At 39.5% G+C, this 21,576-nt stretch overlaps 1 long non-coding RNA gene across 1 annotated transcript in view; it reads left to right on the top strand.

Moving 5' to 3' along the window:
• The window catches only part of LOC129530129 (uncharacterized), a 126,411-nt gene that overhangs the window by 87,278 nt on the left and 17,557 nt on the right, over positions 1-21,576 (top strand). Inside the window, exons 2-4 of the long non-coding RNA XR_008675675.2 lie at positions 19,423-19,494; positions 20,431-20,534; positions 21,360-21,472. This is a non-coding gene — a long non-coding RNA (uncharacterized lncRNA). The remainder of the gene's footprint in view (positions 1-19,422; positions 19,495-20,430; positions 20,535-21,359; positions 21,473-21,576) is intronic.

Below are 21,576 nucleotides of genomic sequence, written 5' to 3'. Positions count from 1 at the left end.
TATGATATTGGCTGTGGGTTTGTCATAAATAGCTCTTATTATTTTGGGATACGTTCCATCGATATTGAGAGTTTTTAGCATGAAATGCTGTTGAATTTTGTCAAAGGACTTTTCTGCATCTATGGATATAATCATGTGGTTTTTATCGTTGGTTCTGTTTATGTGATGGATTACATTTATTGATTTGTGCATGTTGAACCAGCCTTGCATCCCAGGGATGAAGCCAACTTGATTGCAGAGGATAAGCTTTTTGGTATGCTGCTGGATTCGGCTTGCCAGTATTTTATTGAGGATTTTCGCATCGATGTTCATCAGGGATACTGGCCTAAAATTCTCTTTTTTTGTTGTGTCTCTGCCAGGATTTGGTATCACGATGATGCTGGTCTCATAAAATGAGTTAGGGAGGATTCCCTCTTTTTCTATTGTTTGTAATAGTTTCAGAAGGAATGGTGCCATCTCCCCTTTGTACCTCTGGTAGAATTCGGCTGTGAATCCATCTGGTCCTGGACTTTTTTTTGGTTGGTAGGCTATTAATTATTGTCTCAATTTCAGAACCTGTTATTGGTCTATTCAGAGATTCAACTTCTTTGTGGTTTGTCTTGGGAGGGTGTATGTGTCCAGGAATTTATCCATTTCTTCTAGATTTTCTAGTTAATTTGCATAGAGGTGTTATAGTATTCTCTGATGGTAGTTTGTATTTCTGTGGGATCAGGGGTGATATCCCATTTATCATTTTTTATTGCGTGTATTTGATTCTTCTCTCTTTTCTTCTTTATTAATCTTGCTAGCAGTCTATCTATTTTGTTGGTCTTTTCAAAAAAAACACCTCCTGGATTCATTGATTTTTTTAAGGGTTTTTTGTGTCTCTATCTCCTTCAGTTCTGATCTGATCTTAGTTACTTCTTGTCTTCTGCTAGCTTTTGAATTTGCTTGCTCTTGCTTTTCTAGTTCTTTTAATTGTGATGTTAGGGTGTCAATTTTAGATCTCTCCTGCTTTCTCTTGTGGGCATTTAGTGCTATAAATTTCCCTCTAAACCCTGCTTTAAATGTGTCCGGGAGATTCTGGTATGTTGTGCCTTTGTTCTCATTGGTTTCAAAGAACATCTTTATCTCTGCTTTCATTTCATTATTTACACAGTAGTCATTCAGGAGCAGGTTGTTCAGTTTCCATGTAGTTGTGCGGTTTTGAGTGAGATTCTTAATCCTGAGTTCTAATTTGATTGCACTGTGGTCTGAGAGACAGTTTGTTGTAATTTCTGTTCTTTTACATTTGCTAAGGAGTCTTTTACTTCCAATTATGTGGTCAATTTTAGAATAAGTGTGATGTGGTGCTGAGAAGAATGTATATTCTGTTGATTTGGGGTGGAGAGTTCTGTAGATATCTATTAGGTCTGCTTGGTCCAGAGCTGAGTTCAAGTCCTGAATATCCTTGTTAATTTTCTGTCTCATTGATCTGTCTAATATTGACAATGAGGTGTTAAAGTCTCCCATTATTATTGTGTGGGAGTCTAAATCTCTTTGTAGGTCACTTAGAACTTGCTTTATGAATCAGGGTGCTCCTGTATTGGGTGCATATATATTTAGGATAGTTAGCTCTTCTTGTTGAATTGATCCCTTTACCATTATGTAATGGCCTTATTTGTCTCTTTTGATCTTTGTTGGTTTAAAGTCTGTTTTCTCAGAGACCAGGATTGCAACTCCTGCTTTTTTTTTTTTTTTTTTTTTTTTTTTTGCTTTCCATTTGCATGGTAGATCTTCCTCCATCCCTTTATTTTGAGATTATGTTTGCCTTTGCACATGAGATGGGTCTCCTGAGTACAGCACACTGATGGATCTTGACTCTTTATCCAATTTGCCAGTCGTTGTCTTTTAATTGGGGCATTTAGCCCATTTACATTTAAGGTTAATATTGTTATGTGTGAATAAGACAGAGGTTGCAGTGAGCCAAGACCACGTCACTGTCCTCCAGCCTGGCGACAGAGCAAGACTCTGTCTCAAAAACAAACAAACAAACAAAAACAAAAACAAAAACAAATAGTTCTTGTGATATCATTGGCGACAGATTGCAGTATTTAATAGATGCAAAAAGGTCTCTTTAAAACAAACAGGTTTTTTAGAAAAATTCTAAAAAAGGAAGGTTGAGTCCAGTTTAGGGGTGAGGTGCAGAAAATATGGTGATATGTGTGCCATTTTAGGTCAAATGTTGGAACAGACTCTAAGATGCTTTGATCCAATCCCTTCTTTTTATAGACAATAAAACTGATGCTGGACGTGCTGGCTCAAGCTTGTAATCCCAGAACTTTGGGAGGCCAAGGCAGGCGGATCACGAGATGAGGAGATCGAGACCATCCTGGCCATCACGGTGAAACCCCGTCTCTACTAAAAATACAAAAATTAGCCAGGCGTGGAGGCATGTCCTGTAATCCCAGCTACTCAGGAGGCTGAAGCACAATAAACACTTGAAACCAGGAAGTGTATCACACCACTGCACTCCAGCCTGGGTGACAGAGCAATATTTTGCCTCAAAAAAAAAAAATTAAAAATTAAAAAAAAAAAAAACCTCAGGAACCGAGAAGTTAAGCAAATTGCTGAAGGCAATCTGGGGCCATGGTTTTAACACTGTAGTTTGGAGGACACAGAGAGTTACGGATGGGGAAGTTATGAAACCTGAGATGCAAAAAAAGGAAAGGTTTGGTTTTAAGCAAAGCAGGGTTTAGGCATCAGACAGTGGAAGGGGCAGAAGCAAACAGTAGCAAGCAGCTCTGGCCTGGAAGAAATTTTCCCAGAGTCTGTCATATCCTGGTTGCTCCTCCCAAAAGGAAGTAACCCTAGGAACTACTGAGAAGTTGTGCCTCCACAATAGTCTCTGACTTACTGAATAAACAAAAGCTACAGAAAATTGTTGTTAAAATCAGAGTTGTTGGTTTTTGTTAGTGACCCAAGTCTTTAAAAGTCTGATTAAAAATTACCTAAATGATACAATCTAAGTGTCCATACTAAATAGAACAAAGAAAGAGATACTTGACAGGGAGGATCACCAAGATCCTACTACTCAGTCCCACACTCTCCTTGTTTTTTTCATGTAGAGATAAAATAAGAAAAATAGCTATTGGCAATCAACTGTGGAAATTGCTGTTTAATTGACAACTATGCAGCAGTTTTTGGTTGCTATTGACTGAATATATCTCCCTAATTAATATGTTAAAACCTTAATCTTCCATGTGATGGTATTTGGTGGTGGAGTCTTTAGGAGGTAATTACAGTTAGCTATTAATTCGTGAGAGTGGAGCCTTCATAATGGGATTCGTGCCCTTATAAGAAGAGAAAGAGGGTATGGTGGCACATACCTGTTTTCTCAGCTACTTCAAAGGCTGAAGCAGGAGGATTGCTTGAGCCTAGGAGGTCCAGGCTGCAATGAGTCATGTTCATGCCACTGCACTCCAGCCTGGGTGACAGAGAGAAACTCCTTGCCCCTGCTTTCCATAAAAGAGAGAGAGAGAGAAAGAGAGGAGACCTCTCTTTCTCTCTCTTTTTCTGCTTTGAGGATACAAGAAGAAGGTAGCTATCTGTAAACCAGGAAGGGGGCCCCACCAGACACTGAATCTGCCAAGACCTTGATCTTGAAGGCTCTTTCCCAGCCTTCAGAACTATGAGAAATAAATTTCTGTTGTTAAGCCATCCCGTCTATGGTATTTTTATAGCCACCTAAGAAGACTAAGTCATTAGCTTTTGTTATTAGCTGTATTTCAGCCAAATGAGTCTTCTAATCTGTAGTGTTATTCTTTAGATTGTGATGGCATGGCTCTTTGTCCTAAGGTAATTTTTTTGTATATACTAAATTGAGTTGGAGAGCTATTGTGTCTCTGCATGATACATTTTTAAATTTTTTTCTAGAATATTTCTTTAGTTACAGTAATAAAGCATGTTTATTTGACATTCTGGCAGAGATTTTAACTGGCATTTCCACATGTCACTATTATAATAAAAATTAATGTTTATAATGGGAACCCCTAGACATTGCAAGAGCCCAAATTAATTTCTGGATCATCAAAGAAAAACTAAGGGTTATTATTATTAGGTCTATTTTATGGTATGGAGAATAAGCATTTCATGCATGTTGCATAGTGACATGATAATTAACCACAATACTCTATTTCCCTGGAATGGAGAGATTATTTTCTTCCCCTCTTCACTTTTACTTCCTCATAGAATCCTGTGATTTCACTAGTAGGTTGTTTTGTCCAAATTCCACCCAATGCTTGAGTATTTTCACCCAATGCTTGAGTATTTTCACCAAATGCCTGCCACAGAGTCAATGCTAGAATACCTCAGGAGACAGAAAACTTACCATTTTTTGAAGCAGATCATTATATCTTGCAAAAATGGCACATGATCCCTTATATTGAGTAAATTCTGACTTCTTATGACTTCCACCGCTTGGTCCTAGGGCCACTCAAAACAAGGATTCCACATGACACAGGACTTCCAATAACTAAAGACAGTTCTTTCCCTCCTGGACATGATTTTTATGACTTGAAATATCCCCAGGTTTTTTAGTGAAATATGACATATTTAAGTCCCATTATTGTAGCAATTAAATAAATATCTGTTCAATGTCTTCCCAGCATCAGGTACTGTTTGAGGTATGAAGGTGAAGAGAGTAAATGGGAAGTGGCAGAAGCATGATTGATACCATGTTAAGAAATGGGGATCTATTGTGAAAGGAACAAGGAATAAAAGAAGGTGTTCTAAGCAAAGGGGTAGGAAGCTTAGGTTTGGGTTAGAGAATGATTACTCTAATGTTGTGGAGGATAGGTGTGGTGGGAGTGGGCATGAGAAGCCTAGAGGAAGGTGACTAGCCTGACAGCTATAACAATAGACAGGAAAAGCTGAAGAGTCACGCAGGTTATGCCATGGCATTTAGACTTTATCCTGCCAATGCCTTCAAAGAAGCGTTCACAGAACAGCAGACCACTTGTAGCAGATCCACCTGGGGGCTTTGTTAAAATGCAGATTCCTGGATGCCACCATGACCTGCTTAAAGTCTCAAAGGATGGTGCAGCCCAGGCATCTGCATCTTATCAAGTTTTTCTGGTGACTCTGATGCAAAGCCCAGATGGCAGTAGTCAGAGAGTTTGTTAGGGCAGTAGAAGCCAACAGGCATCCAGAACTCAAAGAGCCACACTCTGCTAAGACAAAAGAGTTTGGAAATGCCCTGCCTGGGAAGCAGGAATTCACTTCATCCCTCCACCTGCACCAATCTCCCCTTCACTATTTGCCTAGCTGGTGCCTTCTTTTTCTTGGTGTCCAGACTTAAACATCACCCCCTTGGAGTTCTTTTCTGGCCCCCTACTCAGTCTTATAGGTGTTCACAGTATCCTGGGGTTTAAAAAATTCTGTTGTGTCTCACTTTCCATGTGTGTGATTCTTCAGCAAGGCTCCTTCCTACTAGCCACTAAGCGCCACAAAGTTGAGGCCTGGGCCTACTGTGCACCCTACAGCACCTAGTGCAGGGCCAGGCACAGGGTAGGTACCAGCTAAAGATGTTTTAATTAAGCCAGGTACAGTGGCACATACTTGCAGTCCCAGCTACTTTGGAGGTCGAGGTGGGAGGATCATTTGATCCCAGGAGTATGACATCAGCCTGGGCAACAAAGAGAGACCCTGCCTCTGAGAAAAAAAAAAAAAGAATGAATACATGAAAGAATGGATGGGAGGCACTGGTGCCTGCCCCAACTTGAACTACCATGCTGCATGGCAGTGGCTCCATGGGGGTTCATCTTAGCTGCTCTGGTGGCAAGGTTTCTTGCAGCATCATTGTCTTAGTCAGCTCAGGCAGCAATAAAAAATATCACAGGCTAGGTGGCTAAAAACAACAGAAATTAAGCCGAGCATGGTGGGTCACGCCTGTAATCCCAGCACTTTGGAAGGCCAAGGCAGGCAGATCACCTGAGATCAGGAGTTCAAGACCAGCCTGACCAACATGGAGAAATGCTGTCTCTACTAAAAATACAAAATTAGCCGGGTGTGGTGGCCCATGCCTGTAATCCCAGCTACTCGGGAGGCTGAGGCAGGAGAATTGCTTGAACCCAGGAGGCGGAGGTTGTGGTGAGTCAAGATTGAGCCATTGCACTCCAGCCTGGGCAACAAGAGCAAAACTCCATAAAAAAAGAAAGAAAGGAAGAAATTTATCTCTTACAGTTCTGGAGGCTGGAAATCCCAGACTAGGATGGTCAGGCTCTCCAGAGGGCCCTTTTACTAGCTTGCAGATGGCCACCATCTTATTGTTTCCTCACATAACAGAGAGAGAGCGAGAGAGACAGAGAGAGAGAAATCATGCTCTGGTCTCTCCCTTTTCTTATAAGGACACCAATGTCATTGTGAGGACCCCACCCTCATGACCTCATCTAAACCTAATTACCTCCCAAAGGTCCCCTTCTCCAAATACCATCCTATAAGGGGTTAGAGCTTCAACATATGAATTTCACTAGCATTCATTCCATAACAACCATTAATAGGCTTGAAAGGTGACAAAGAAAGGGCCTGGGCTCCTTCTTCGTGGGTCCTAGTCTCTAGGCAGGATATGAAGTCAATCCCAACATGTACAGCAAACAGGAAAGCGAAGCTAGCCAGGTCTTGGGCAAGAGGCCACAGGCAAAGGTACATTTCCAGCCAGTTAGCTGGATCCCCGAAGCCCAGGGGGAAGGGGGCCCTGTTTCTTACTGACCCTCTTGCCCTGGCCCCAGCTCACCTGGCCTCTGGCTCCCCAGCCTTCCTGTCTCCCTGAGAGTGGGCCCTCAGAATTTCTCTTACAGCTGCTGTGTACAGAATCATGAGAAGGTGGCTTCTAAAGCTCAGGAGCATTGGGCTCCAAGGCAGTGTTTTCAAGGGTGCAGAGAAAACGAGGGGTGGGTCATGTGCCTTTGCATGGCATCACGTGTGATGTGTATCGATCTAAACATATTCTGAAGGGATGGCTCAGGCTACCTGCAAACAGCCTCTTCTGGGAGACGATATGGCCAGAATGTCACATTCCTTCCAGAAAGACAGACCTGACAGTTTACGGCTCAACAAACCAAGTTCTGGAGAACGAGGCTCTCTGATGAGAGACCAGTAGCTGACATTTATTGGGTGTTTATTAAGGCCATGTGCTGAGTGCTTTATGTGCATTTTCAACAATTGTTTGAGGTAGGTACTGTTGTTGCCCCCATTTTACAGATGAGGAGACTAAGGCTTTGTCAAGCTAAATGGTTTTTCAAGGTTACATATCTTGGAAGAAACAGAGGCCGGCAGCCTGGCAGCAGAGCCCATGGTCTTCATGGCAGCAGCGTGTGTGTTGCCTTCTGTGTACTGGCAAACAAAGACTCAAAGAGAAGGCAAGCAATATCCCTGGGGTCACACAGCCAGTTAATACCAGAGCTAGAACTAGAAATGCGGTCTTCTCTCCCCCACTCTGGCTCTCCTCCTGACATGGCCTCAGTCACTCAAGGTACAATAGGGATAACTCGTCCCATTTTACACAGCTGAGGTCTCTTCCATCCCATGACTGGATTTTCTATGACTGCTCAGTGCTCAGAAGATTCCAGGACTGGGAATCAATGGTGGAAACAGGCCTCTGGGTTTGACCACAGCTGTGGAGAAAGATGACAGCCCAGATAAGCACCATGGTCACCCCAGGGCCATGAGTCTCTAGAGGTGCCGTTCAGCTTCCCAAGTCCCTGGGTTTTGGGGACTCCCTGTCACAGCCCCTTTGGGGGAGCCTCCCACCCCTTCCACTGCATCTCTTCCTCCCCTTGGCTTCTCTCTGTCTAGTTGTGAGGGCTGGGCTGAGTAGGTCACTCCCAACCAGGGCTTTTAATGAGAAGTTTTGCCATACCAAGGCAGCAAAGATGAATAATTCAGTGAAGAAGCCCAGGGAATGTTATTCTTTCAGAGAAGAGTCCCTTGACAGTGGGAAAGGCAGGGAGGGTCTGCTTCTTATTATGGGAGGAGTGGGGGCTGTGGTGACAGCAGTAGAGAGAGGTGAAGAGGAGGAAAGCCCCACAGGAATCACTGACTGTGCTTGCTTTCAGTAAAAAGTTTTAAACAGAAAAGTGATTGGAGATCAGAATTGCCTTTTTAAAGAGTAGTCTGATGGCAGTGAGGAGATAGATCAGACTTGGGGCTAGAAGAGGGGTAGGAGGAGCAGAGATGAGGCTGTTTCAATCATTCAGGTTTCAGTTATAATAAGAGGAAAAAGGTAGGACTGACAGAACTAGGTATGAGTCATGAAGGAAGAGTCTAGAATGATTCTTTGGTTTCTGAGCACTTCAAAGCAAACTCTCATTTGTTCATTTCTCTCTTAAAATATTTCATTTTAGGAGTGTTTGGAACATCAAAGAGTAAAATGCAACCATGAGCTGCTCTTCCCACCAGCATGGAATCTAGTGACAGCCTATGTCCTGGCATGTGGAAGATAAGGCAGGCTTTGGGCCACGAGGACCACCCCCTCCCTGCCCCATCTTTTAACTTTTCCTTCCTCAGGAACTTATTTGCTAAGGCCCACATAACTATATTATCAAATAGTCAACGTTTTTCCATCTTAGCCTTGAGACTAACATGAAGAGATCCGGTTAAATCTCTTTCTGAGGTCTGAGTACATTCTTTTATCACCTTGGATAAACAAGTTGAACAACCTTCAAAAATCTATCCCATATATGCACCTAACAATAGAGCCCCAAAATACATAATGCAAAAAGCTGATAGAATGGAAGGGAGAAATAGACAATTCAACAACAATAATAGTTAAAGACTTCAATATCTTACTTGAAATAATGAGTAGAAAAACTAGGCAACTAAACAACCAAGAAATGACTTGAATAACGCTATATACCAACCAGACCTAACAGGCATCTACAGAAAACTCTACCCCCAAACAGCAGTATACATATTCTTCTCCAGTGCAGAATGAACATTCTCCAGGATAGATTATATGTTAAGCCATAACAAAAGTCTCAATAAACTTTAAAAGATTTACATTATCTAAAGAATATTCTCTGATCATGGTACAACGAAATTAGAAATCAACAACTGAAGGAAATTTGGGAAATTCACAAATATGTGGAAATTAACACCCACCTAAATAACCAATAGATAAAAGGATAAATCACATGAAAAATTAGAAAATACCTTGAGATGAATAAAAATGAAATTACAACCTGACTAAACTTACCGGATACAGGAAAAGCAGTGCTTAGAGGAAATTTATACTGTATCTGTAAGCACCTATATTTAAAAGGAAGAAAGATCTCAAATCAATAACCAACTTTTCATCTTAAAACTAGGAAAAGAAGAGTAAACTAAATCCAAAGCAAGCGGAAAGAAGTAAATAACAAAGATTAGAGCTGGGTGCAGTGAGTCACACTTGTAATCCCAGCTACTTGGGAGGCTAAGGTGAGAAAATCACTTGAGTCCAGAAGTTCAAGGTTTCAGTGAGCTCTGATTGCACCATTGTACTCTAGCCTGGGTAACAGAGTGAGACCCTGTTTCTCAAAAGCAATCAAACAAAAAGATTAGAGGTAAACAAATGAAATAGAGAATAGAAAAGCAATAGAGAAAATCAACAAAATCAAAAGTTGGTTCTTTGAAAAGATCAACAAAATTTAGCTAGACCTACCAAGAAAAGAGAGAACAGTTGACTTACAAAAATCAGAAATAAAGTATCACCTTAAAGAATTTTTTTAATTATAAAGAAAATTATTTTTAAAAAAACCTAGTAAACAAATTAAATAATTTAGATGAAATAAACACATTTCTAGAAAGGCACACACTGCCAAGCCTGACTGAAGAGGAAACAGAAAATTTTAGAGATTAAATTAATAATGAGAAAAACCTCCCACAAAGGCCAGGACCAGACAGCTTAACTGGTGAATTCCACCAGGCTTTTACACCAGTTCTTCACAAATTCTTCCAATAATAGAGGAAACATTTCCCAACTCATTCTATGAGACCATTACTCTGCTGATACCAAAGCCAGGTAAAAGAGAAAACGAGAAAAGAAAAACACAGACCAACAACCTTCACAAATATAGATGCAAACATCCTCAATAAAGTAGTAGAAAACTGAGTCAGGCAACATATAAAAAGGATCATACACCATGACCAACTAGGACTTATCACAGAAATGCAAACCTGGTTCACATATGAAAGTCAGTCAATAGAATACACCATATTATTAGAATAAGGGGAAAAATGTATAATCATCTTAATAGATGACAAAATTGAACACCCTTTCTTGATAAAAGAAAACACTCAACAGACTAGGAATACAGGGAATTTCCTTAACCTCATAAAGGGCACTTATGAAAAATCTGCAGTTAACATTCTACTTAATGGGGAAAGACTGCAAGCTTTCCTTCTATGATCAAGAAAAAGACAAGATGTCCACTCTCTTCACTTTTATTTAACATTGTAATGGAAGTTCTAACCAGGTCAATTAGGCAGAAGCAATATACAAGAGGCCTCCAAAGTGGAAAGGAAGATGTGAGATAATCTCTATTCACAGATGATGTGATTTTATATATTAAAAAATTATAAAGAAGCCCCAAAAATCTATTAGAGCTAATAAATGAGTTCAGCGGGACACAAGATCAACACACAAAAATCAGTCATATTTCTATACACTAGCAATAAGCAATCCAAAAAGAAAATTAAAAACATAATTTCATTTATAATAGCATCAAAAATACTTAGAAAAAAATTAACAAAAAAGTGCAAGAGTTGTACACAGAAAATGACAAAACTTCATTGAAATAAGTTAAATAAGACCTAAATAAACGGAAAGGTGTCCTGTTTTCATGAATTGAAAGGCTCAATATTGTTAAGGTGGCAATATTCCCCAAATTGATCTATAGAATCAATATAATCCCTGGCAAAATCCAAGCTGTTTTGTTTTGTCTTGTTTTGTTTGTAAAAACTGACAAGCTGATGCTGAAATTGATGTTGAAATTGATATGGAAGTGCAAGGAGCTCAGAATAGCTAATACAAACTCGGAAAAGAATAAAGTTGGAGGACTGACATTTGTTGATTTCAAAACTTACTACAAAACTACAGTAATCAAGACAGTGTAATAATGACATAATAATAGACACATAGGTCAATGGGATAGAATTGAGAACCCAGAAATAAACCCTTACATTTATGGTGAATCTATTTTCAAAAAGACTGCCAGGATAATTTAATGGGGGAAAGAATAATCTTTTCAACAAATGTGCTGGGATGCCTGAATATCCACATCGAAAACAACGAAATTGGACTCCTGCCTCACAGTATAAACAAAAATTAACTCAAAATGAATTATAGATGTAAAGGTAAGTGCTAAAACTATAAAACTCTTAGAAGAAAATATAGGTAAAAATCTGTGTGACCTTAGATTAGGCAATGATTTCTTAGATATGATAGCAAAAACAAGAGCGACAAAAGAAAAAATAGATAAATTTGACTTGATCTAAGTTAAATACTTTTTTGCTTCAAAGCCACCATCAAGAAAGTTAAGACAACACACAGAATGGGAGAAAATATTTGAAAATCATGTATCTGACAAGGAACTGGTAGCTAAAATATGTAAAGTAGGCCAAACGCGGTGGCTCACGCCTGTAATCCCAGCACTTTGGGAGTCTGAGGAGGGTGGATCACGAGATGAGGAGATGGAGGCCATCCTGGCCAACATGGTAAAACTCCGTCTCTACTAAAAATACAAAAATTAGCTGGGCGTGGTGGCACGTGCGTGTAATCCCATCTACTCAGGAAGCTGAGGCAGGAGAATTACCTGAACCAGGGAGTCGGAGGTTGCAGTGAGCTGAGATCATGCCACACACTCCAGCCTGGGCGACAGAGTGAGACTCAGTCTCAAAAATAAATAAGTAAATAAAAATATGTAAAGTACTCATAACACAATAATAGACAAACAATTTTAAAATTGGCAAAATATCTCATAGACATTTCTCTAAAGATATACAAATGGACCATAAGTACATGAAAAGATGTTTAACATCATTAGTCATCAGGGAAATGCAAAACAAAACCATAATGAGATTTCACTTCATACCCAGTAGGATGGCTATAATTAAAAAGCCAGATAATAACAAGTGTTGACAAGGATGTGGAGAAATTACAACCTTCATACATTGTTATTGGAAATGTAGAATGTTGCAGCCACTATGGAAAACAGTCTGATTGTTCCTCAAAAAGTTAAACATAAAATTATCATATGTCTCAGCAATTCTACTCCTAGGCATAAATCCATTAGAATTGAAAACATATGTTCACACAAGAACTTGCACAGGAATGTTTGTTGCAGCACTATTATAATAGCAAAGAAACAGATAAACCCCAAATGCTCATTAACTGAAGAATAGATAAACAAAACGTGTCATACCCATGCAATCGAATATATATTATTCAGCAATTGAAATATATATTATTTGACAATAAAATGGAACAAAGTACTGATACATGCTACAACATGAATGAACCTCAAAAATATTATGTTAAAGGAAGGAAGCCAGTCACAAAAGACCACATAGTATATGATGCTATTTATATGAACTGCCCAGAACAGACAAATCCACAGAGACAGAAGGTGGATTAGTGATTGCCTAGTGTTGGGGGTGTGGGGGTGAAAGAATAGGGAATCATTGCTAGTGGGTATGGATCTTCATTTGGGGGTGATGAAAATGTTCTAAGATTGGTTGTGGTCATAGTTGCACAACTCTGTGAGCATACTATTAATAAAACTCATTGGATTGCACACTTTAAATGGGTCAATTGTATATGAATTATATAACCATAAAGTTGTAAAAAAGTAACCTATCACACTGATAGCTGGTGATATGAGTTTATTTTCACATGTAACTGCAAAGAAAAGCAGAGGCAAAGAATAACCTAGTCATTTCCCAGTAAAGCAAAGGCTACATCAAGGTTCATTCCTATGTAGCCACTTCCTAAACTGTAGTCCTGCTTACCCTTAATATGTATCAGAAACTCTATGTATCCAACTAGAAAAATTATCAGTGCCCTCAAGAGCAAAGGATGCCATTCCAGGTCAATCATTTGTTTGTTTAATTTGGACCTCAGGTGGCTGAGAATTGAGTTGATCGTATTTCTGAGTTCTTAGTATATTTTCATTATCATTTCAGGCAAGGTCCCTCTCTCTCTATCTTCACCCCCGCCTCTCTCTCTCTCTCTCCCCCCCCCCTTTTTTTTCTCTCTCTCTCTCTGTCTCTCTCTCTCTTTCTCTCTCTCTCTCTCTCTTTCTTCTTCTATCATCCCTACCCCTATTTTCCTCTCTCACCTCAGGCACCCACTTCGATCTATTTAATATTGTCCTTAAACATGCTGGTATCTTTGTAAGTTATCCACTGGTGTTTATGTATTATGTACTTTTTAACCGTTAATTTCTTGATAAAATTTGTTCCGTATTTAGTGGTTACATAAGTTTCACAGTGGCATTGACTCCCCTCATGGTAGAGACTAGGTGTTCCAAGTTCTGATTAGCCTGTTCTGGCCCTCAGTGTTCTGTTCTCATTAATCTCATTTTGTCCTTGACATGCCCCTCTCCCAGGACAACAAACAGGACAGTTTGTTATATAAAATGTTTTCTTTCATATTAAAGACTTCCTCCCCTGTGATAGGATGTATCCCTGTGCTGGGAGAACCATAGAGCAGTGGTTAAGTAAAGAGACTCTGGAATGTGACTACCTAAGTTTAAAACATAGTTCTACCACTTACCAGCCTGTAACTTTGGGTAACGCACTTAATCTATCTGTGCCTCAGTTGCTTCATCTTTAAAATTAGAATGATGATAATAATAGTGCTCATCTCTGGATTGTTATGAGGCTTTTATGAGTTAATATCTGCAAAGTACAAACAACAATGCTGGTACATAATCAAAGTCATATTGTTTGCCATTGTTAGATTCCCAGGTTGTCAGTTCCAGGATCTCAGGATCTTCTGGTGAAACAATAATTTATTCACACTCAGTAAGGTGGACAGAGTGCAGATGCTAGGCCCAATGACAAACAAACCTAGCGAACATCAGGCCGTGGTCTTTAGGTGGCCTGTCACCACTTGGCAGGAACAGTATACCTGGGAAAGTGGTGGGACCAAATGATAGGAGCCTAGGAGCCACACTCCTAGGAGGGGACTGGAGCAATAAGTGTAAAGTGATCTGAAGTGGGGACAACCCTACTATAAATGGTAAACAAGGTGGGTACTCAGACTAGGAGAATGGGGTGCTGGAACACTGTGGAGGAGGGGTCATGAGTGTCCACAGTAACAGAAAACCTAGTCCTGGAGACATCATCATACTCCACTGTAAGCCCAGGAAGACAGAAGGGGAGAGAATGAGGCAGAGCTTACAATGGATCTATGCTTGTGGTAACCCTGTTTTAAAGCAATAATCCCCAAATACTTTAGAATTGAAAATTATCACTTCTTTTATTTTAGTTTATCTCATTCTCTTTTCCTAAAGGTGTATGGTATATGCATTTAAAATTGAACTGCATTAAAGTCTTATTTGTATCATTTTCCTAATACTCTTTGAAACAATTGGAGTTGTCCCAGCATATTGAAAACAGCCCTAGAAATGAGCTACCCTAGGCTTTTACTGTGGGGAAAAAAGATAGTGAACGATATCAAAAGCCTTTCTTACCTGTGAAGGTAAAAGCTTTTGACATGGAGCCATTTAAAGTCAAATTTATACCTATTTCTCCAAGTTTTTGCCAGACAAGGTCTCTCACGCAGATATATTAAAATGAGTAAAGAGCTTAGAGTTCTTATTAGGGCTGGAGTATACAGATCTGATTGAGAGAAGATGTTAATTCACCATACTTGAATCCATCTATTAACTTACTGACAAAACCACATCTAAGTCCAGTGTTTTAAGGTTTTCTGAATTCTAGAGTTTGAAATGAGGGTGAGGGAAGAAGAAACCTAGAACTGTTTTCTTTCTCCTTCTTTCAATTCTGACCTCCTTTCACATTTCCACAGAAAAGAGAGGGGAAAGAGAAAGAAAAAGAACCCAACAAAGTAAGAGGTGGTTTTGGAAACTTCACTTGGTTTCAACAACTCAGCAAGATTAAATTACTAAAGCAATGAATGTGTTCTGCCCCCATCCCACCAAAAGAAATCCAAAACACAACATCAGGAATCATAATAACAGTCTGCTCTTACTTCAACACTCAAATAAAGCACAACTGATTTTGATACTAGACTGAAGAGAAATATGTCCCCTGTAGCCTTCTGGATAAATATAGTATAATGAATGACACCCACAAAAACATGACCATAGTAAACATAGCCACTGTTGCATAGGACGGCTTTTAAAAAATGGTCCTTAATATAGGTCACTGACATCACAAAACAGAGCAATTTAGTAAAAATAATTCCAAGATGGCCACTGTGAAGCAATTCAAGTATTATGTTGCTACCTATTGGTCTGGCATAAATCAGGAAGATGTTTTAGACTCTAAAGTAGAGCAATCCCCAAGCTTTGTCCTCTGTCCTCTTGGGGGTAGAGTAGAAAATGCAGGTGTTGCTGCAAGGAGTCCCCCGCCCCGCATCCATCTGAACACCAAGGATTGTCAGTAAAATGAACGAATGATATGTCTTCATCTGTGTGGACATCAACAGAATACAAACTCATTTTAAAATGTTACTCAATATTGATCATTACTGAAGCTGAGTAATGGTTGCATGAGGCTCTTTGCATTTAAGGACTCTCTTTACTTTTGTGTATGTTTGAAATTTTCTGTAAGAAAAAATTTTCAAACAGTGTTATTGAATTGGTTGTATATTTTAAATGTTTTCTCAACCAATGGGTAATTCCCTCCACCTGTTATGGTAGAGGCCTGAAAAACTTATCACCTTAGAAAGAGATTTCCATCCTCAAAATGTTTTGGAGAAACTTCTACACAGTATGACCTCTAATGTGAGATGTGTGTGCACTCTGTGGTGATTGCAACATGATCCATTCGAACTATCAATAAATATTAAATAAGTGTTCTCACTCTGCTGATTTGTCAAGGAAATATGCCTTTTTAACAATCAGTGAGAAAGTAAGTGCCTTTCAAAGGAAATATGCCATACAGAGAGAATTTGAAAACAGATATGCGGAGATACCTTCATCAGCTTGTGACTTTGTTGCTGAAAACTATGTGTGTCACTTCTTTTCCCTATATATATATAAATTTGAGCAGATTTGCTGTGTGTAATTATATAAAATGTATTAAAATATATATATTAAACATATGCTTTAAATATTGACATTATATTCATGTACTGCTGTTCTAATATACACATATAAGGCATGAAAAACAGAACACTTAAAAGTATAAGATTATATATGTATATATTTAAAGTAACAGGGCATGCTTAACTTGCCTAAAACAACCTACTTTAATAGCTTGAACTCATTTGTAAAAATATTTTAGTTTGGGTCAGGCTCGGTGGCTCACGCTTGTAATCCCAGCACTTTGGGAGGCTAAGGCGGGCAAATCACGAGATTGGGAGTTTGAGACCAGCCTGGCCAACATGGTGAAACCCCGTCTCTACTAAAAATAAAAAATTAGCCGGGTGTGGTGGTGCATGCCTGTAATCCTAGCTACTCAGGAGACTGAGGCAAGAGAATTGTTTGAACCTGGGAGGCGGAGGTTGCAGTGAGCCGAGATCGCACCCCTACACTCCAGCCTGGGTGACAGAGCGAGACTCCATCTCAAAAAAAAAAAAAAAATTGTAGTTTGCAAGGGCCACTAAATGATGGCAGGGAGAGTGAAAATTTGATAGTCAAATTTCAACAAAAATCTTTGCATAACTGCAAAGTGAGGCTGAAAATTTAACGTAATTTATTGAACACTGCCAATGTCATACTGCATCCATTTACATCTATGAATCTTTGTAAGTTATTATTTTCAGCTGTAACATCCATTCGAGCCAAGGGCAGTTTAAACTGAACTCAGTATTCTAAAATGTTAAACCATGATTTCAAAATTAATGAGGCATATTCAGTCACATTGTTCTCACTCAAATATTAATAATATCATGTTTCAAATAAGATATAAATTGTGTAAGTATATATTATCAAATAAAACATATTTTAAAATATTACTTCATATTTATCTTATACTTTTAAATGTTGTTTTCCATGCTTTGTAATGTGTATATTAGAACAGCAGTACATGAATATAATGTCAATATTTAAAGCATATGTTTAATATATATTTTAGTACATTTTATATAATTACACACAGCAAATCTGCTCAAATTTTAATATGTATACAAATCGTCCTGGGATCTTGTTAAAGTGCAGTTTCTGATTCAGTGGGTGTAGATCAGGCTGAGATTCTGCATTTCTAACTAGCTCCCGGGTGATCCTGATGCTCCTTGTTCTAAGACCACACTTAGAGCAGCAAGGTCATGGCGTGGGGATGTGGGCTCCAACATGTTTTACTCATAGTATTGCACAATAAAAAATATTTGCAGATGACTGGGGAATGAATGGAGTACACTTCCTTCAGGTTATCCCCACTTAACCACTGCTTCTCTCAATGGAGTTTTTGGCAGGTACTATGAACAAATGTGAACCTGAAATAGGCAGTGCTCCAAAATGGATCCTGAGTGGCTAACTGGGCCTAAATTTTAAATAGAGCCAAGTGGCCATCTGCCAACTATCGGTCAGAGGTCTCAAGTTCCTCCAAAACCCACACCTCTGTTTAACTTTGGGACTTCCAGAGCTCACCTGAACCAACCAATCTGAGATCATCTGCCTTGACCAATCATGGCTTAGCTGCCTCAACCAATCAGGGCTCAGTTGCCTTGACCAATCAGGGCTCAGTTCTATCAACCAATCAGAACTAGGTGAGTTTGAATACTTCATTTGCATAAACTTTTGCTGTAAAAGTATAACCCTAGCTTTGCTCTCTGGAGCACACCTTCATTTTACACCTAAGGCTGTGTGTCTCTGGTGTCCAAACTGTTCTCTGGAATAAAGTCTCTTTCCTTGGGGCTGGGAGCAGTGGCTCACGCCTGTAATCCCAGCTCTTTGGGAGGTTGGGGTGGGCCAGGAATTCGAGACAGCCTGGGCAACATGGCAAAACCACGTCTCTACAAAAAATTTTTTTTAAATTAGCACTGAGCATGGTGGCAGTCACCTGTAGTCCCAGCTACTCTGGAGGCTGAGGTGAGAGGATCACTTGAGCCCAGGAGGTCAAGGCTGTAGTGAACCGAGACAGTGCCACTGCACTATAGCCTGGGCAACAGAGTGAGACTCTGTTTCAAAAAAAAAAAAAAAGGTCTCTTTCCTCCAAATTCCTTTTTATTTTTAATAATTTTGTTTGTTTTATTTTTTATTCAAGACAGGGTCTCACTCTGTTGCCCAGGACGGAGTGTAATAGTGCAATCACAGCTCACTGCACCCGCAGCCTCTGGGGCTATAGCTATACTCCCACCTCAGCCTCCAGAGTAGTTGGGACTACAGGCACTAGGTACCATGCTGGAGTACTTTTTTTTTTTTTTTTTTTTTTTTTGTAGAGGCGGTGTCTCGCTTTGTGGCCCCTTTTCAGAGAACTTTTGTTCACAATACTGAGCTACAATGATAGTGGTTCTGCTCCCTGACAAATACCGGGATTCAGCTAATCTCTGCAGCTTTGCCAGTCAGCTGAGTTAGGATAGGATTAACATGCTCATGTGTAAACTGATGTGACCAACAAGGCCACATGCTCCAGCATGGAACTGAAGGATAATAGTTGCTTCTGCCTCATAAGACTGATGTGAGGATGAAATGAGATGTGTAAAGTACTTTGCAGATACAGTGCTTGATAAAGTGCAGCTATTATTGTTGGAGGCAAGGCTGCTTACAGTCTGGGCCAAGATTATCTTCAGGCAATTATTATTATTATTATTTTTGAGACAGGGTCTCCCTCTGTTGCCCAGACTGGAGTGCAGTGGCACAATCTCGGCACACTGCAACCTCTGCCTCCCAGGTTCAAGCATTCTTGTTCCTCAGCCTCCTGAGTAGCTGGAATTATAGGCTTGAACCACCATGCCTGGCTAATTTTTGTATTTTTAGTTTTGCGATGTTGGCCAGACTGGTCTTGAACTCCTGACCTCAAGCTCAAGTGATATGCCCTCTTTGGCCTCCCAAAGTGCTGGGATTACAGGCATGAGCCACCATGCCCTGCCCAGACAATTATTTTGAATCTTCTTTAACACCAAGACAAATAGGGCATGAAGCATGACTTAAAATTTTTTATCCTGGAAACATTTTAAAGTAGTTGCAACCCACTAAGCCATTAAAGACAAACAAACAACAACACATGTGCAGAAATTCCATAAGCACCCATATATTACCTGGCTTTGAGAAATGTAATTTACTTTTGTCCTTTCAGATAAGCCAGCTGCAGAATATATCCTGAGGTACCTGCTTTATGGAATTATTCACACTATTCACCAACAAGAAGGTAGGAACATCTACTGAAAATGACAAATTTTTTTTTTAGGAAAGCTGATATGTATACTTTCTTCCTAGCAGTAATTAGCTGAGCCATTTATTTGCTAAGACCACTCTGAGCTTGTGATAATATCATCTGCATATAGGATAATTTTTATGTTTCTGTTCACTTTTTTTGGGATAATGTGGGCTGATTTAGTATTTTAAGTCAAATGAGATTTCACCAAATTTCTATCTGGTACATGTTGGGGACATGGAAGGAAGCTTTGATTGCAAGAGCCACATTTCCCTGTTGTTTTTTAAAGTTGGTCTACATGTGAATTCATCATCAACTAGAATTAAAACCATCTATACACTTTCAAATATCAGTTAGCTTGTTTGGTTTTAATATTGTAACCCTCAGAATCAGCTTTGTATTTTGCCCCTTTGATGCTTGAAAGATAGGGTTTCACATAATATATAGAAGATCCATGAAGCTAGTTCCTTTGGAACCTAGAGCTGGGTGACTTTCCACATTGGGGGGCAAAACAGTCCAAGCCTATTTAATGTTTTTCAATCTTAAATACCATTGCATTTATCTAAATACAGACTTGCATGTCTGTATCTTTTTTTTTTAACATGACTCTTTGTTTCTCATGGGACTGTGCAAGTTTCTCCCTGATTCTATCTTTTCCACTGTTTCTGTGGAAGGATGTTAGCCTCATTCTTCACCATGCTCCCTGTCTCCCTGCCTACCCCTTTCTGTCTTTAGTTGAGCTCCATGAGGGCTGAGACTGTATCTCTTTTATTGACTGCTATACCACAAACACTTAGCATAATACTTGGCACAGATAATTTATCAAATAAATATTTTTTGAGAGTTTGAGTAAAATGTTAAGACTGGATTTCTTTGGACTGATCCATAATCAGTAGAACACTCGTTACCTTATCTGATATTTTCCTTTAGAATAAAGTCAATCAATTCAAGGAGTCTCAGAACAGGAGCACATAGACACCAAACTTTGTGGGACAACAAATATAATGAAGAGTATGTTTGCGTCTTTCAAACAAGTGAGTGAATGAGGAAAATCTTTCCCGATATATAAATATTGACTTGAAGTCCTTACCTGCTTATTGATGTACGAATGGCCAAATATTGATTTCGTAAATATAATAATGAGTATTTCTTTTATTTGTTACTTAATATTCATGAAGTTAACTGTTAATGTCAAAATAGCCACACTACCTGTGTTCACAGTTAAGGAAATCCAAACAGAGAAAGACTTGGTATCTTTTTTGTTGTTGTTTTATAAATTTAGGGGATACAAGTGCAGTTTTGATATGTTATATCTTACATTACCCTTCCTTGGCTTCTCAGACTTAGCCTGGATAGAGACAAAAGGCCAGAGTGAATAGCTTGTGTTTATATCAATCTTGATTCATGTGCCCTCTGACTCCCCAAATGATTGAGTGGGTGGAAACACGCACATGCATTGTGCCAGTGTGTGCATAAATGCTGTCACATGTAAGGCAAGAAGCAGGGTGACACAGAAAGAGCAAGTCACAAGTTGTCAGGACTCTAAATTGAAGTTTTGTTTGTATCCGTGCCCTAAAAACCCAGAGCCACGTGAAGTCAAGGCCCTTAACACCCACCCCTCCCACATACTGAGGGGAGAATTCAGATGCCCACTGGAGTCAGCCAGTCAGACTGCCTTTTGCACACTCCTTGCCTCCACTCCAGTTTACCCTGGAAGACCTGTCTGCTATGGCTGAATCTGAGAGAGATCCTTGAGTGTAAGATCTGGTCTTGATCACCTTTCTACCCACACTGCCCCCAAACTTGAACTTCCTGGGGTTTAATACAATACTTAGTAGTTTCTCAATGAATGTTCACAGAACGAATTAAGGAATGAACGAATGTTGCTCTGGACAAAGCTGCAGCTTCCACGTCCTGCATAACTGCACTCAGTACTGACCCTGAAGATAGGAAAAGCAATACAACTGGTGCTGTAAGAAAATGTTTCTTGTTTATACTGCTGCATCTTGATCTTCGGCTGATCTCAGCACAAAGAGAGCTCTTTCAGTTAGAAAAAAGGAGGTTTATGGTGTGTGG

Source organism: Gorilla gorilla, chromosome X (assembly GCF_029281585.2).
Source record: "Gorilla gorilla gorilla isolate KB3781 chromosome X, NHGRI_mGorGor1-v2.1_pri, whole genome shotgun sequence".
Classification (NCBI taxonomy): domain Eukaryota; kingdom Metazoa; phylum Chordata; class Mammalia; order Primates; family Hominidae; genus Gorilla; species Gorilla gorilla.
Note: the sequence above shows the minus strand (reverse complement) of the source record. Positions and strands in the feature narration are given on the sequence as shown.